The 14,335-nt window shown below is 38.3% G+C and overlaps 1 long non-coding RNA gene across 1 annotated transcript; it reads right to left on the reverse strand.

The window, feature by feature from the left end:
- Nucleotides 1-6,122: 6,122 nt before the first annotated feature.
- LOC117062933 lies at nucleotides 6,123-7,186 on the reverse strand. The gene is made up of 4 exons (XR_004428632.1): nucleotides 7,125-7,186; nucleotides 6,934-7,062; nucleotides 6,797-6,854; nucleotides 6,123-6,305 (listed from the first exon to the last, which is right to left on the reverse strand). It is a non-coding gene; the product is annotated as an uncharacterized LOC117062933 (long non-coding RNA).
- Nucleotides 7,187-14,335: the final 7,149 nt, after the last annotated feature.

The following is a 14,335-nucleotide window of genomic DNA, read 5'->3' on the forward strand; positions in this document are numbered from 1 at the left end:
CCCAGGGACTAACCCAGCTAAGACGGCATACCTAAAAGGACGTGACCCAAGGCCAACAGAGTCCCTTTGCTTCCAGTTCAGTGTGCTTTCTAGCACACTGCATCATTACACAATTGAAAGAAAAAACACCAGAGAAGTTATGAGAAGAGTCATAACTTTAAACACAAATCAAAGCCTTATTCCAGTAACAACAAAGTAAAAATGTATAAAGATCACCGTTGCATATCAGATTGCCATGGATATTTTGTCACCATTTCATGGATCTTTAGAGTGTCACTGGACAGTAACCTAGCTTGAGAAATTCAGTTTAAATGTTGTTAGAAACAAAAATAAGATAAAGTAAAGCTGCATCCTCCACTTAGGGCAGTTTGGTGTGAAGGCAAAGAGGACACTGAAAAGACTTTCATGAGGTGAATGCTTAAGTCTTGTTCAGTTACTCTCAAGAATTAATAAACTAAACATTAAGATTATTTGAGGATCAAAATATGATCATTCTCTCCAAATAATATGATCACCCCTCCTTGTGAATAACCCTTAAACTTTATCAGTATCTTTCACTTTCAATTTGGTATAGGCTCAAACTTACAGCACTTCCATAATAAAGGTTAATATCTCTCTCTCTCTCTCTTTGTATGTGTCTGTGTCTCAGAAAGAAAGTTCCTCAGTAAAAAGCTACTCACTAAGTAAAAAAAAAAGTTGAAGCTTTGCAGTTAGACCTCAATTCATACTTTAGACTATTACTGATCAGCTATGTGACATTTCCAGGTTTCTTGATTTCTCTGGGGTTCAGACATCCCTAATTTGAGAATTGGGATGATATTACTCACTTGTAAAGACGGCTGTGCAATATAAATGACTTAGTTAAGATATATGAAATCTTAACACGGCACTTGGTACTTACTAAATATCCATAAATGGCTTCACAGTAAATATTTGTTTCAGCCATTTTTCTTCCTGTGGACAACATCTCTGCCACTGTTTATTTTCTAGTCTATCCAGATCAGATTGTTTTATTCACCTTATTGTCATAGGTAGTAAAAACCAATACAAATATGTTTTATAATGTTGTGTTTCTTTTTATTCAAGAATCATAAACATTTACAATCCTTCAGACACCTTTTTAGTTGATCTCTTTTTGTATTCTTGATTCCATTCAAGTTACAGAATAAGTAGCTCTTGTTTATGTATCAGCATATATCTGTTTACTACTTAAGACAAATACTGTTTTCCTTCTATTGAGTAAAAGAAAGAGTTGCTTTTATAGAGTATAAATCTGAATTCATTTCATACCTTTACTTCACCCTAACTGCACAGACACCGCCTTCAGGGTATATAGTATATAATCAATTTAGGAAAAAATAATTTTGAAAAAAATCCCATTTCATTGTGGTTTCTCACATATTTTTAAATGACTTAAGCTATTTTTCAAAAAGCTACTTAAAAGCTTTCTAACAAAAATTTAGATCTTTTCTCTATACAATCACTACCCTGCCTATGAGGTTTAGACAGTAGCTTTGCTTAAGAAATATCATCTAAATTTTGTCAGAAACATAAATAAAGTGAAATAAAACTCCCCTTCGACTTGAGGCAGTTTTATAAAAAAGCAAAGAGGAAATGAAAATGATTTCCAAAAATGTATTCTTTTGCTGCATGCTCAAACCTGAGTCCTTTTTGCCTAGCGTTCATTTTAAAAAGAGCCAGTTAGACTAAGGCGGGCAGATCATTTGAGGTCAGGAGTTCAAGACCAGCCTGGCCAACATGGTGAAACCCTGTCTCTACTAAAAATACAGAAATTAGCCAGGTGTGGTGGCGGGTGCCTGTAATCTCAGCTACTAGGGAGGCTGAGGCAGGAGAATCGCTTGAACCCGGGAGACAGAGGTTACAGTGAGCCGAGGTTGTGCCACTGCATTCCAGCCTGGGTGACAGAGCAAGACTCTGTCTCAAATAAATAAATTAATTAAAATGAAAAAATAAAAAGAACCAGTTGTGAATGATTGGGTGCCAGAAGTTCAGCACCTTTAGCTTGAGGACTTGAGGACTGTAATGAGAGGGGGGCTAGCTATTGTCTGTACATCTGATGGTTCCGGGAACTTGCCTAGGGAACGCTTCATCACCAAAGAAACACTTCCCTCACATCAAGTCTAGCGTCTTTGCATGTACAACTCATTTGACAAGCACCAGCTGTAAATAAGTCTGCACTCAGGAGCAGGAATATGTAGAGTCCTAGCACCTTCCGTAAGAATTATAAATTGCCCAATTTCAGGATGGAGTGAGATGCTTTAACAAAAGTTCAGAACAGCGGCAGATCTGGTACCAAATCTATTGCACACTAATTGTTTCAGTGAGATAATTTTGAGGTAATTACACCTCACCAACCCACAAGTAACCTCGCTCAAGCTGTACTTAATCCAGTGTAGCTTGCTATTTTCAAAAGGTCAGGAAATCTCTTTCCTCACCTCTAACTGCTCACCTTTCTTGGGTGCACTATGGGGATGCATAATTCCAACGGAGTGGAAATTCAGTCGGTAAATGAACCCTAGACATAAATATTCATGGCAAAAACTTTTGGAAAAAAGTCAAGAAATGAGGCTAAGTAAATCACACCCCACCTCTAGAGGTGACTAAGATATGCTCTGACAATTTGCATGGATTTGCTTAAAATCTTTGCTCTGTTATTTAAGAACTATTTTCATGGCAACGAACACATCCCCTGGGCCAGTATTTGGGCACCACCTTCATGCTTTGGCTTATTGAAGAAGAAAGCAAGTGCATTTGGAGCCTCTCAAATTCTTCTTATTCCTGTGACACTTTATTCCTTCTCTACGGTTCTGGTCCTTAAAAAAATAATTCAAAGATTTAAACATTTTCTAATGCAGACAAATATGTCTCAACTAACACAAAATTACTTGGAAGCTTGGAACTTTTTGTACACTGTGAAGCCTGCTGTTGAATTCATTCATTGCCAAAACTGGCTAAACAACACTCAAACATTGATTCTAATGTATTTTATAAATTATAAATTCTACTAAGTCAATAACCCTGCTCCCCTTTCCCATTCAAAATATGTATGTAGGTGTGAGATGTGTTTTATTATAAAAACAGCCATCCTTTAGTAATAACAATGACTTTTCTCTTTATTACTTATATGGTTTGGCTCTGTGTCCCCACCTAATCTCATGTCAACTTGTGATCCCATGTGTGGAAGAAAGAACCTAGTAGAAGGTGATTGGATCATAAAGGTGGATTTTCCCCTTGCTGTTCTCATGATAGTGAGTGAGCTCTTCCAAGATTTGGTTGTTTAAAAGTGTGTAGCACTTCCCCCTTTGCTGTCTCTCTCTCCTGCTCTGCCATAGTAAGACATGCTTGCCTCCCCTTCACCTTCTTCCATGATTGTAAGTTTCCTGAGGCCTCCCCAGTCATACTGCCTGTACAGCCTGCAGAACTGTCAGTCACTTAAACCTCTTTCCTTCATAAATTATCCAGTCTCAGGTAGTTCTTTGTAGCAGTGTGAGAATGGACTGATACAATCATAAACACCAGACTTAATTTTTATACTCTTTAACCCAAAGATGCTTTCAAAAAGTTACCTTTCATTCAAGACTCAACACACAGAAACATCCTGGTGTGACTACAGTTGCAGAAGCAATACGTAAGGGGAAGACCTTTTATGATGCTTTACTTTGTACTTGACCTTCTTATGCCTTGGGAAAATTAGTAACAATGTCCCTTGTCAGGATGAGCTATGCACTAAGAACCATCCTGGGAGGAACCAGAAATTTTGGTTCTTTTTAGCATTTGATAATCAAACAGTGCAAGTAGCTATGCCTTGTGGTCTTGTGTTGTTGGACTTTGCCCAGTGGCAGTCAGTGTAAACTTGCCTGTCATAATTAACCAAATTCAGGATAAAGCAGAATTTCTTAATTCTATGCTATTAAAGTTGTTAAAATATTGATATACAAGTAATTGTTTTGTCTTATTTTTGTTCTCTTGTTTCTTTGTTGTACCATTGACTAGTGTGGGTAAACCCTTAATCCGATGAATTTGAACATTGGATTTAAGGATTAAAATCACAACTACCAGATAAAACTGTGAGAGTTCTGTTATGATCCCCCTGGTGGCACTCTTTTTTGGCAACACTTTCTTTTTAACTATAGATTAGCTTAGAAGGAGGTATGTGGCTCTAGTATGCTCCAAAAATGTCTACCTTGTTCTTTATAGTTTTCTCAATTCTGCCACATGATATAAAAAGAAAAATAATATCTTTTTACAAATTCTTGTGGTAATACTCTATGTAATTATATAAATAGCTTTGAAGAAGTCTACTTGATTACTTTCTTGAAAATTGTGGATTAACACACTAAAAGGTCACCTTATCCTTCCACTACCAAATTGTAAAAGAGGAAGACAGAATATATGTGTTTAGTGGCTCTTGTAAATGTGATGCCATATCTTGTATTTTTCATCCTTGATTGTGGCAAGACCACAGGGCTGTAGAACAGGACTATGTCATCTTATGCTTGCTTTATGTGTGACCTTAGGCAAGTTGCTTCCCCTCCTCTTGGACTCAGTTTCCTTACTCTTATAGCTGCTGGTCCAGCAGGTGTTCAGGAAACGGTTTGGAAAATGACTCCTTTCTGCCTTAAAATATAATGTTTTAGGTGGACGAAAATGAATGTTCCTTCTTTGGGATCTGGGCCTTCCATCTTAAAAGATCTATTTCCCATCACATTTTCTATAGTATGTGCTTATGAGCCTCAGGTGGAAAACAAGCAGTTAGCCTTTGGAAGGGCTACAGGTATATGCAACCTTCCTGACATATAAATTGTTTTAAAACGGATTTGGTGAGACATGAATATACCATTCCAAATTCAAACCCAAACTCAAAATTTTTCTTTCTGTTTCTTATTTTCCAGGGATTTCCAAGAATAGTCATTTCATAGTTCAGTTGTGAAATAAAATCCTCATATCACCATCCAGGGATGTTGAACCATAACTAAGGGGAACTAGAAAATGTATAATTTGCTCTCTTATGGCTTTCACTATGATCTTGTGAGGTTTTTATTATTACTATTTTTAGTAACCATCTCAGCAATATAATCAGAGCAAAAAAGATTCTAAAGGCACAAATCAAAGAGGAATCTTAGTTTTCAGTAGGAATATTTTCTCAGTCTCCTTTCTTCAATCTTCTGGTTTCATAAAAGAGGTGATGTCATAATTTATGATGTTAAGCTGACTAGTGAAATGTCATTGTAGAAGTGATGTTTTAATTGATGATGTTAGGCTGGTTAGCAAGAAAGTGTCAAATGTCACTTTTCTGACATAAACTGGCAGTTACGATTATATAATATCAATTATTCTTTGGAAAACTGCATTAGATCAGTTAGAGCTGAACCAATTTAGTTTAAGCAGGTTCATATTTTTTTTCCTAGCTACTCATCCAGTTCTAATTATTAGGAGTAAGATACACTTTGGATGTAGTTTAGACTTTGATAATGTTCTCTTTGGAAAGGTAATGGGTGTCTTACATGGCCTTTGTGTTGCAAAAAGAGGTACAAGCAAAGTCTGTAATGACCTTCCTGAAAGGAGGCTGCACCTTGAATTGCTTTAGCAAATCATCCTCCTCCCAAATTAAAACTCTTGGAATTATTTTAATTGTCAATTGCAATTTAAGTGAAATATGACATTGTGAAGGAATAGTTTTTAAAAAGTCTTAGCTTATTTTGGTTTTCTATGCATGTCAGCTGCTAAGTTAATTTAAATTTAACCACAAAATACTAAGCACACTTGCCTCTGCCCTTTCCTTTGCTTTCCAAGTAAAAAGAAAAAAAGGGAAGTGAAGAAACGTTTTCTCAGATTCTTTCTCCTTTACTAGGACATCATTTTGAAAATGTGATGAGTTAATTAGAAGGATATAGGAACTCACAACTCAAAAACTGAATGATTAGATTAATAGTAATAACAAATACCATGATATCAATAGCTACTATTTGTTGCAATTGCTATATCCAGGCACTGTGCTAATCCTGTAGATGTAGTCCCTTATTTATTCCTCACAACAAATCTGTGAGCTAGATATGATTGGTATCATTTTGCATACGAGAAAAAAGGAGGCTTGCAAGTACTTTGGAATGAATCAGAAAATAAACATTTTGTAAATGTTAAGTATTTTCAGGAGTATTAGTATCGTTTGGTGGAAGGCAATCATGGGGAAATACATCAACGGAGGGAGTCACCTTTCTCAGCCTCTGTCATGATCATACCCAAGGTGAAGCATGGCAGCTGAATCCCAGTGTGAAAGCTCAGTGCTAGCATAAAGAAGAGCAAGGAGAAGTTGGTGAAGCTGGGGCAAAGTGAGGATATGTGTGTGTGCAGGTGTGTATGTTTGTGCATTAATTTGCATGTGCATGTTTGTGTGCATGTATGTATGCACAGGTATGTGCAAATGTAGACTTGTGTGTACACGTTTGCGCACATGTACATACACATATGTGCACCTATGTTTGGGGAGTAGGAACCAGGATGGGGAGGAAGTATAGAGTAGTGCCAAGACAGGAGTGATATCAGCCTCCTTTAACATGTCTAGTGCAACCTGACCAGCAGGTACAGATTTAAGAACAGACCATCCTTCTAGAGCAGGGTCCAGGAGGTGCCATGTTGAGCTTGGCATTAACTATCCAATGTCTGGATTTTGGGCTGGTACAGTGGGGTACACTGTCTACAGTGGGGTAGACTTATGGGGGAGGGGTTAGAGGGACTAAGGCAGCAGGTAGGCTCTGAGGGGGTGGTGTATACTTACCACGTGGCAAAGCTGTATTTCAAAAACTGAAGAGCAGATACAGTCCTACCATTCAAAGCTGAGGACATGAACTCGTAGATTATTGGCCTTCTCTTGTTGCTGCCATATCTCCTATTTCCAGTTCTATCCACACTTACTCAAAAATGAGCTGCCTTCTTTCCACTGCTATAGAAGGGATTTCCTCCAAAACATTAAGCTCATAGATTTTTTTCAAACACTTTAGTTCTACAGGACTGCTTTCCTTCTTACAGGTATTATGACTTTGTCTGTGTGTGTGTGCACGCGCGTGTGTGTGCGCGCGCGCGTGTGTGCGTGTGTGTGCGCGCACGTGCGTGTGTGTGTGTGTGTGAAAACTAGAAAAAATTCAAACCTGGGGCTGAATCAGTCCATCGGAATCACAAAGGAATGTGAAGTTGTAAGACAATATCAGACATTCTAGAACTTGGGTGAATGGTTTTCACATTCCCTCTCGGATTCTGTCAAACCACATCACAAAAAGAAATTAATCAATAAACATATCAAATGAGAAAACATCACATTCTTGTCCTTGGCAGCATTGTATGGCTTCATGATGCTTCCTCATGGCAGGTTATTGTATGTGCCTCGGTCCAAGTCTCGTCCCTTTGTTCTCTTCTCCTTCTCTACCTTGGTTTCACCTTGGTTTAGGAGCAAAGCCAAAGTATTTCATTTAGAATCTGAGGAAAAGACAGAAATGGTTCCTGGAATTTTGAACTTTCCTCTCTTGCTCCAACCTACAAGAAAGGCAACTCCGGAGAAAGTGGGACAAATAACAACTAACACTTGTCTAGTATTTTGTGATTTTGCAAAGTGCTATTATAGATAAACTCACTGTTTCTTACAACAGCTTTGTGACATCATGATTATTGTTTCCCCTGGCAGAAAACAAAATGTCTCAAATAAGTTAAGCAAACAGCTAATAGGTTTTCTGAGATACCATGATGTCTCTAATGTAATGTGGGATTTTTAAACTTATCCTCACTCTGGTTATTAGGGGAAATCCTCAGCACCCATGCCAGGACTCTAAAATCATGTAGGCTTGAACTTTCCTTGATTTAAATAATGACCATGACTCGCTCGCTCGCTCAATTACTCACTCCAGTTCCAATGGAGACTTGAGGTCAGTGGGTTAGTGCTTTTTCTTTTTTCCCTTTTTCTATTCCAGAAAATAAATACCTTTTTGAGATACGTTTTATTGAGCAAATGCTGATTGACCTTCTATTATGTGCCAAACGCTGTCCTATGGCTTGGAATATGATTGTTAGCCAAATCATGCCTTTCTACAGTTTGCATTCTCATGGAGTGGGGCCTAAAGAAATTTTGATAATGAATTGTGGCACTAGGTGTTCTATGACAGTTCTTTTCATCAGAAACAAGTCACTAGATTTAGCTCACAAGCAAAGAGAGAGGATTGCACTCGGCATGTGTACCAGTAGTTGGTGGTCTTGGGAAGCCATTTTAAAGAAATTTCCATCAAAGGATCTGAGAATGTCTCTCAGAGGTCCAAAATATCCCTCCCCAACAATGACATGCTTAATAAATAAAATCTATAAGCCAACTTCTCCCTTCATATGATTTTCTGTGTCTCATAGCTTCAATGTCTATCTCTTAATTTCCACTAAGAAACAAGCAACTAAAGACTTGAGGTGTTACCCTTCTGAGGGTTAATTCCCTCTCCACAAGGGTTTTCCACAGCTGAAAATCTTTTTATTAGATAACTCTTAAGCATCATATCTGATCTTCTAAGCCACACCTATATCCTGTGGCAGCCACTGTTGAAACCAACAGTTCTGTGTAGGCTCCAGTCAGTTTCCAGTAGGTATGGCTTTGCTTCAGGCCCGAAATGCACACCTCTTGCCTCCCGCAGGTGCGGACTTTCTTTACTGATGTCACTGCATTGAGAACTGTAGAAATTTAGTGTCCAAGAATATGCATCCGGAAAGTGGGAGTGCTTAACACCAGGTTAGAAGAAATGTTCACCAATGGGGACTGGAAGTCAATGGGTAAATGCTTCTTCATTTGACTTTTCCTGCCTCAGGAACATTTTGCAAAGCATTTCATTCTGCTTCTCAGATGAGCTCACAGGACTGAACGACTGGTCACCCATGGTAATATACTTGCATGGACTCTCTCTCCTCCCTTGTTTTATTCTGGTTCCCTGGAACTACATTTCCAAATAAATTACTCACACATGGCCTTTTTCTTACACTTTGCTTCTTATGGAATCTAGGTGAAAACAGTCTTTAGCTTTAATGGCTCAAAAAAGAGTGGAATCAATGCATTACTGATGATGAAATTCTCTGCTATATACAATACACCTAAGCTTCAGTAGTTACAATGGCATTTTATGAGGTATGTGACTTACAAGACGTTGCCCATGCTGGGCACTGGAATATTCATTCTCATAGTCAGTTACCACACTGGGCTCATACATTTCTATTGTGATAGAGGGTTTTAAAAATTTGAGCCATATAAAATGAAGATGACGACAACAACAAAAACAATGAGTAAGACTCACTCTATAATGAGAATCATATGATATTTTGTAAGTATTTATACACATGCACTTATTCTGGGCAAAGTTATGAGGATGAACACCAGGAATGACATTTGGTGCAGGCTGAAACTCAGGGGCAGAAGGGTCAGCAGGCCCTGAGTTCTCTGCCCACCCTGCAGGGCTGTGCTTGACCAAAGAAGCTACTGGATATACCATGAAGCTATTACTCCCTTGAAGGAACCTCAGTCTCGACTGCTATCCCTTTTTATAAGGCTATTGTGTGAGAATACTTAGTTTAGGACCAATGTTTTTAAGGATGTTCTGAAAAAAATATAGATGACCAGCATCTGGAAATCTTAGGATTTCTGGTTACTTAGGAAGTGATTTGAGTGCAGTCTCTCATGCAGTCTCACACCCCATTACCAAAGAAGGAGGCCATTAGTCCCAGCTAGGTCATTTTAAGTGAAGCCAAGGTCATTGTCAGAGAGCTCCAAGGTCATTTATCAGAAAATCCTACCCACCTCTTTACAAAATATAACAGATACACAGTGGGCTTGGGTGATGATTTTCCACTTCCTCACACTTTAGGATTTAGTGATAACCTTTAGCCAGTGTCTCCAAGAGAATATTCTTGAATGGCTCCTCATTCTTTATTTGCCATATTTGGCTCCTCTTCCACATCATTTATCATTTATACCTCTTGGTTGGGCAAGGTATGCTTCTGCTTTCAAAGGTTTTATTATTGAGTGTTATTCTTCCTTAGGCCCTTCACAAGAGCAGAGTCATCAAGTTGAGTCCTCATCAAGTGATTTTCATGAAAAGTTGCCCGCATCCATCATCCTCTGTGGAGTGCTAGCTGTGGTTGGCTCTAGGAGGTTGCTGTACCTCTCTAGCTCTTAAAGCCATCCTGCAATGTCTGCCTTCTCCGTTGCTGGATTAATAGGTTCTCCTATGGACTTTGAAATTGGCTTGGTGGGTATTGGAGCCATGCAGAAAAAAGGACATTAAAACATTTCTTTTCCAAAAAAAAATTTTTTTTTGCTCGCAATTGGAATTGAAAAGAAGTTCCATTTTTGTAATGTGACAAGGTACTCTCTGTGAATAACACCATTAAATTTCCTGTCGGCTACCCTGGCATAAGAGGAGATCTAAAGTGTTACCATTTCATTTCGTTGCTTTGTAGGTTTCACTAGGTAACATGATAAGCATGTCATGTCAGGGCAGCGATATTGTGGGCACCTGAGAGATCTTCTCAGTTCCTTTGGTAGGAAAGCTTCTAAAATGGCCCCAGTGATCTCCGCCTCCTGGCATCCCTGTCCTTCTACAGACTCCTTCCCTTGTATGTGGTCTGAAGCTAGTGACTTGCTTCTAATGCAGAAGTGATGGTGACTTCCATCTGGAAGGCACCCTCTCTTTTCTTTTCATTTTGATTGCTTTGATGAAGCCGGCTCCCATATTAGAGCATGTGACATCATATGGCAAAGAATTGAGGGAGGTCTCCAACCAACACACAGCAAGGAAAGAAACCCCCAGCCCAACAGTCACGAGGAACTGAATCCTGCTAACAAATGAGACAGTCAGCTAGGAAGCACATCTTTTCAGTTAAAGATGAGATGACCACAGGCCTGGCTGACAAGATGATTGCCTCCTGAGAGAGACCCTAAAGCCGAAGACCCAGCTCATCCAGCCCAGATTCCTGATCCACAGATAAATAAATGGTTTTGGGGTACTTCATTACACTGCAATAGGTAATGAATGCAGTCCTGCTCCAATTACAGGGGTTAGGAGGCTGTCTCTCTTTTTTTAGCCATTGCAACAGCATCCTCTGGTCATAATGCCCAGGAAATGTCTGTAATCTATGATCTCCTTTGAATGCAGGCAGCCATTTTCCACTCCTGGATCACTAAGCAACATTCAACCTGTCAGAAAATAGGGCATACAAATTCTATTATAGCCACTATATTTAACACAGGAGCCTGGATAATAAGGTCAGAGACGTATTTTACAGCCTTAGCCTGGCATCACATCTTTTCTGGACTAAGGGCATTTTATATGGTTCTGATTGAAAATAGCAGTTATTTTTCCCCCTGATCAGTTATCTTTACTGAAAATGTACATTGCTGCCGCTCCTGACAAGGAGGACTTGTATTAGACACCATGGGCTTGCACCTGAATACCCAAGTGATGCATTACATGAATATAATTTACATAATGAGCCAGGCAAAAGGCATGTGTTAGAGTGTACATGCTTGTCAACATTTAAAAATCTTGCAATCCTGACAGAGAGCTGCCTCTTAGAGTGAAGAAAAGAGTGACACTCATCCCTCCAGCCTTCAAACTCTTATCTGTTGCCATGCCACAAATATTACTCATGGAGGAAATTCAGATAATTCACACCAAGAAATAAACCTGTTACGGTTAAAATGTTTATAAAACTAGCATATTGGACTTATCTGGCTACCTTAGAGCAGATTTTTTTCTAATTTTTCAATAAATATGAAAGATTAAATTCAAGCGCCAAGAGGACTTTATGGTTAAGTCACAATTTATAAGTGGGCATTAATTAACATCAGATAAAAATGAGATTCCTAAGGAGTTATATTTTGCCTTCTCATTAGTGGCTGTTTTATCATTATAAACCTTACTAGAATGAATAATTAAGAAATTATAATAAATAACTATATTATAGAAAGGCCCTGGGATAATGAAAACTACAGTGTTTGGCACAAGTTTTAGTCAAGACCTCTAGATCTGGGTCACATGCCATCGCTTTGGCTACATTTATAACCTAAAGATTGACTAGGCTGTAACAATTAAACTTGAATTTCAGGATTATTTTAACTTTTTATTAGGTTTGAACATCCTGAGATCAGGTAAAATGAGCTCTAGAGATTCAGGTGGAGTTTTCAGATTACTGGTATATTTTTTTTTTTTTTTTTTTTTTTTGAGACAGGGTCTCACTGTTTTACCCAGGCTGGACTGCAGTGGCACAGTCACAGCTCACTGCAGCCTTGACTTCTTGGGCTCAAGTGATCCTCTCACCTCAGCCTCCTGAGTTACTGGGACTGTAGGCATGCACCACCATGTCTAGCTAATTTTTAATTTTTTTCTTTTTCTTTTTTTTATAGAAACAGATACTATATTGCCCAGGTTGGTCTCTAATTTTTGGGCTCAAGTGATCCTCTCCCACTTTCCACCTCAGCCTTGCAAAGTGCTAGGATTACAGGAGTGAGCCACCATGCCCAGCCTACCGGTAGTTTTAAATAAACTTGCGTGTGGACTTGAATTGAATACATACCACACCAACTGAAAAGTGAAATATTTCCTGGTTTGCTTTTTACCCCATATTTTGAGATTTAGGGATTTACTTTTATGATATCAAAATGTATCTCCTTGATAGAAGAAAAAAATCACAAAAATGGCGATTTTGCTCCTCAGAAATTCCACCCAACTCCATCTCCCCAAGATATACCTTGTTTTTATTAATTCCACCTTTTCAAAAGGCAATACAATTTATAAAATAAACACTTTTATTGTCCCTTTTAAATTTTTAGTTCTTGTCCTAAATAAAGTATTTTGAGGTATCTTTTTGATACTGCAAGTACTACTGTTACCTTGATCTAGTCACTAAGTATTAATAAGTGCAGCACCAGACCAGGGACCACACCATCAGCTTCCCAGGCTAACTCCTGTACCTGAAATAAGGAGGCCGGGAATGCAAAAAGAATAAAAAATTCTGACATGCTGTGGCATTTATTTGCCCTATAACCTACTGACCTAGACAGATTTTCTGGGATAGAAAAGCATAAGCCAAATGCTGACCTAAATGGAACCTATCAATCCTGCTCAAATGTTAGCCACTTAGTAATTACCTTACACAGTAATGCCAAAATAATCAAAAGGCCTTTCCTTTTGGAATGAAAGGTGGTCATCTGTACTTTCTGGAGGCTGTTGCCCTTACCAGTCTCTGGTGCTATCCTGCAAGTGGACAATGATAGCGTTGATAAATGGGGCTTCCCCCAGCCTGCTGGCTTTCTCTCTTGACCTTCACTTCCAGTGTCTTCCCACTTCAGGTCCTTGCATTCGAAGTTGCTTTTGCTAGAAGGCTCTTCCTCACTGTTCTTCAAATAATCTTCATTTGGCTGGCCTCTTTCATTGAAGGATCCAATCAAAGGCTACTCTCTGTGATTAACCATTCATACTTTTCAGTTACCTTTGGGTTTTGGGCAGATGCATTTCTTGAGTCTCAAATCCCAAATCCATTATTTACTAGCTACGTACACTTAGACAACTTATTAAGCTTATCTGTACTATAAGTGTAGATGGATGTATTCATATTTATCCTTCATTATTCCAAAAATATTTTAAGATAACAAAATCTGTTTCTATTATTTAGGTGTTTCTCATTTGTAGTGGCTTGACATTTCTCTTTTTCTTCTCAATGGCCATAATTTGATTCTAGGACCCATGTAACTCCAGTGGGTTTTCCTTTTTCCTTCATATTTTATTATCAGGCCACAGTTATTTATATGTCTTACTCCTCTTTTTAAGCTGATATTGACAATTTATGTAAAGCAAATGCTGAGTCTCAAAGGCCTGAATTAATTGAGGGTTTGATACCAAAGTTTAGACAAACTGGGCAAATTACTGTAACTGAAAATAAAGGCTTTTTGGTGGTGGGAAAATTTGGCACATATTTCTCAGACTTAGGTCGTCTATGTTGTTTTATTGTATGATAGTTGCTCAGAATTTTATTTCATTTCAGATGTAAAATTATTTGGAAATTTATAAGATTTGGGACCATTCTATCAACTGTATTTAAAAATCTGCTGTATGACTATTGATAGGAATGAGTGAGTTCTGAATTATTTTCCACTGGAACAGAATTTGTTGGTCATTGGTTGGTGACATTCTTGGGTGTCTTTGGTTGATAATTTTGAAGAGACCACATTCGTAGCAGTGAACTGATATACAAAAGAAGTTAACAAACTGTGAGTTCTTCTTTATGAGTTGTTGTAATACAG

Source organism: Trachypithecus francoisi, unplaced genomic scaffold (assembly GCF_009764315.1).
Source record: "Trachypithecus francoisi isolate TF-2019V2 unplaced genomic scaffold, Tfra_2.0 Lachesis_group17, whole genome shotgun sequence".
Taxonomy (NCBI): domain Eukaryota; kingdom Metazoa; phylum Chordata; class Mammalia; order Primates; family Cercopithecidae; genus Trachypithecus; species Trachypithecus francoisi.